Raw genomic sequence first — 4,294 nt, forward strand, 5'->3', positions numbered from 1 at the left:
TCCCCCGACCCAGACGAGAGACGGAGGTTCGCAAGGGGAAGAGGCTCGCCCGGGTCTCCAAGCCCTGAGCCTGGGTCCGGACGCAGGTGTGTCTCGGTCACTCCGCGGCGGCCCGCGCTGCGCTGGCGGCCCCGAGACGGCCAGTGTTGCCCATGAGAGCTCCGGTCCACGCGTGCAGCCGGTCCGCGCGCAGCCCCCGTGGTGCGGCGGGGAACGGCGAGTGGTGCTACCTCCTGGGAGAAGTTCTCCTGGACATGCCTCGGTGGTTTGCAGAGTGTACTTCCTGGGCCGGCAGCATGCGTATCTCCAGGGAGCTCGACAGAAGTTCAGGTGCTCGGGCCTCAGGCCTGCGAATCCGGAGGGCTAGGGTTGGCCTGCGTCTGATCTTACCAGCGCCCCAGGGGTGTACACTGAAGCTTGAGAACCGCTGACCCATCTAACAAAATAACAGGCGCTGATACAATAGTTTCTCAGACTGAAACGCGTAGACTCGTTTCGCGTTTCAGCAGCCATTTCGCAGCGAGAGGTGTTTGCAGAGAATGGGCTCACGGATGTGCTCACAAAGCTAGTTTGAGGACTTCACTAGATCAGCACTTCCCAGCCTCTCGTGCTTACTGTGGACTGAGGCATCCGGGGGGCTCGGGAAACCCCCAGGTGTGGACCGTCTCGCAGGACAGGGAGCGAGGTTCTGCATCTCTAACTGGGTTCACTGCGAACAGCAAGATCTAGGACAGTATCTCGGAGACGTGCCCACTGCTGCCCTTTTGGAGACACTAAGCACTCGCTAGTAGGAGCCCGGCTCTGATCCAGACACTGGTCAGCTCCTCCAGCGCAGCATTTCACCTCTGCCTGGACCTGTTTCCCTGTTTGTAAGATGAGGACTGAGCTTGCAAGCCCGCGCCTGTCTGTCCCGCTCTCCACACCGACCCCCACTTTGCCTTTTCCCGTCCCTGGATTTCTCCAGTGTGCCGGCCTCACCGCCCCGGGACACACCAGTCCTGTCACACGCTGGAAAGGACCCCAGAGACAAAACGAAGGCGACAATATCTTTGGTAGCAAGAAAATAGCCTGCCCATCTTAGGTGTGTCCAGGGATGCACGCTTCCCCTACTAAAGGTGGCATCAGAGCGCCCTCTCCCCGCCCACAGATGAGGGTGCGCAGTGGAGGTCAGGACGGCAGGCTGCCTCTGGCTCTGTGGCCTTGGGCTGGTCATGTAGCCTCTGCCTCAGTGCCCTCATCTATAAATAAAGGCGATAATGGAGTCTGCCTCCGCGGATGCCGAAAGCGCTCTATTGTTACTCTCCTTGGCACCATAGGCTTCTGCTCTCAAACGCGGTAGGTTGTGTCTGGTAAACTCATCACCACTGAGGTGTTCGTGGCCAGTAGTGAGTTAGCCTGTCCCCCTCCGTGCAGCATCTGGATTTCAGCTGGGGAATTCTCAGGGATTACATCTGTCAGGGTACGTCTGGATGCAATTGACAGGACAAGTGAATGTGCTTTAACAGCACAGATACTCCTCATCTCACTAACGAGAGAAAGGGGCAGAGATGCCCAGGCCATGGTTCTCTGTGCTGCGTTACGTCTGCCCAGCACACCTCAGCCACGGCGTCCAGAGGCAGAAAAAGGGGCGGTCTCCTCTGGCCCCCACTTCTCATCGGCCGAGTGTCCATTTCTAAACCCAGTGCTGGCACAAAGAGCAGGGAACACATGCTGCCCCAGTAGGATTTTGGTTAGCAAGGAGGAGGGGGGACCCCATTACCCCCACATGCTGTGATGCTTCGACCCCAAGAAGCCCACCAGGAACAGTGGGGCTTCGGTCAAACTGGTGGACAGTCCAGACCTGCCAGTTACTAGCAGTTACTGCTACGAGTTACTGGAGCGCCCAGAGCTAAAGAGCTTCCTCTGTCACGTGGGGTTGCCAGCACCTGCATCCTCGGGTTGCTGTTAAGGAACACCCGAGACTGCCCTCGGTCAGCGTGTGGCGAATGGCAGCTGCTACGACTACCGTTACCTCCTTTCTCCCAAGGGCCTTCCTCTACTTAAGCTACTTAGTGTGGAGACTTAAATGCCTAACTGCCTAAATACTAATGTTTTTGACACAGTGTGCTGCCTCCGGCCGTAAGGATTTCAGATAAGGGATCACAGGCCTATGGATACTTTTCACAGGTGTTACTAGTATAAATAAGACAAAATTTTGTCTTTCTTGAATCTTTGTATGTCAGCTATTTGCACACATTTTCCCAAACTTTTTATTGTGGTAAAATATACGAAACAAAATATACCATCCTAACTATTTTTAAGTGTACAGTTCAGTGGTATGAAGTATCCATACTGGGGTGCAACCATCACCGCCATCCATCTCCGTCACTCTTTTCATCTTGTAAAGCTGAAATTCTGTAAGAATTAAAAACTAACTGCCTATCCCCTCTCCCCTCAGCTCCCGGCAACCACTACTCTACGCCTGTCTCTATGATTTTTGAGCACTCTAAGTACTGCACATAAGTGGAATCATACAGTAATTTGGGTTTTTGTCACTGGCTTATTTCACTTAGCATAATGTCCTCAAGGCTCATCAATGTTGTAGCATATTGCAAAGTTTCCTTCCTTTTTAAGGCTGAATGATATTCCATTGTATGGACATACCACATTTTGTTTACCCATTCTTTGGGGTGTATACCCAAGAGCGGAATTGCCGTATCATTTGGCAGTTCCATTTTTAATTTTTTGAGGAACAGCCATAATGTTTTCCAGTGGCTATACCATTCTACATTCCCAGCAACAGTGCACAAGGGTTCAAATTTCTCCACATTCCCGAGAACACTTGTAATTTTCTGTTATTTTTTAAAATAGTAGCCATCCTAATGGTTGTGAGTTGGTATCTTGTAGTTTTGATTTGCATTTCCCTAATGATTAGTGATATTGAGCATCTTTTCATATGGTTTTTGGTCACTTGTACATCTTCTCCGGAGAGATTTCTATTCAAGTCCTTTGTCTGTTTTTGAATTGTTTTGTTGTCCTTGTCATTGAGTTGTAGTCATTTTTAATATATTCTAGATATTAATTCCTTATCAGATATATGATTTGCAAATATTATCTCCCATTCTGTGGACTGCCTTTTTATTTTACTGATACTGGCTCTGCACAAAATTTTAAGATTTTCATGAAGTCCAATTTGTCTAATTTTTCTTTTTCTTTTTGGCCACACCATGCAGCATGCAGGATCCTAGTTCCCCGACCAGGGACTGAACCCGCACCCCCTGCAGTGGAAGCGTGGAGTCCTTTTCTTTTTTTTAAATCTATGAACCAATCAGGATTCATGAATTTCTTTTCATTATTATTATTTGGCTGCATTGGGTCTTCGTTGCTATGCACGGGCTTTCTCCAGTTGTGGCAAGCGGGGGCTACTCTTCATTGTGGTGTGCAGGCTTCTCAATGCGTTGGCTTCTCTTGTTGCAGAGCATGGGCTCTAGGCGTGTGAGCTCAGTAGTTGTGGCTCGTGGGCTCAGTAGTTGTGGTGCACGGGCTTGGTTGCTCCGCGGCATGTGGGATCTTCCTCCTGGACCAGAGCTCGAACCCGTGTCCCCTGCATTGGCAGGCAGATTCTTAACCACTGCGCCACCAGGGAAGCCTGGAAGCATGGAGTCTTAACCCCTGCCACTGGACCACCAGGGAAGTTCCTATTTTTTCTTTTGTTGCCTGTGCGTTTTGTGACACGTCCAAAAAATCATTGCCAAATTCAATGTTCTGAAGCTTTAGTCCTATGTTTTCTTTTAAGAGTTTTATAGTGGGTTTTGTTTGTTTTGCTGCATTGCACGGCTTCTGGGATCTTAGTTCCCCAACCAGGGGTCGAATCTATGCCCTCAGCAGTGAGAGCATGGAGTCCTAACCACTGGACTGCCAGGTTACTCCCTATACTGTTAAGTCTTACATTTAGGTCTTTGATACATTTTAAGTCAATTTTTGTATTTGGTGTTAGGTAAAGGCCCAACTTCATAGTTCTGCATGTGGATATCTAATTTTCCCAGCATCATTTACTGAGAAGACTCTCCTTTCCCCATTGAATGATCTTGGCACCTTTGTCAAAAATCATCTCGCCAGGGACTTTCCTGGTGGTCCGGTGGTTAAGAATCCACCTTCCAATGCATGGGACATGGGTTCGATCCCTGATCAGGGAACTAAGATCCCACATGCCACAGGGCAACTAATCCCGTGCACCACAACTACTGAGCCCACGAGCCACAACTAGAGAGAAGCTTGTGTGCCGCAACGAAGACTCAATGCAGCCATAAATAAA

The sequence above is a fragment of the Phocoena phocoena genome, chromosome 13 (assembly GCF_963924675.1).
Source record: "Phocoena phocoena chromosome 13, mPhoPho1.1, whole genome shotgun sequence".
Lineage (NCBI taxonomy): Eukaryota > Metazoa > Chordata > Mammalia > Artiodactyla > Phocoenidae > Phocoena > Phocoena phocoena.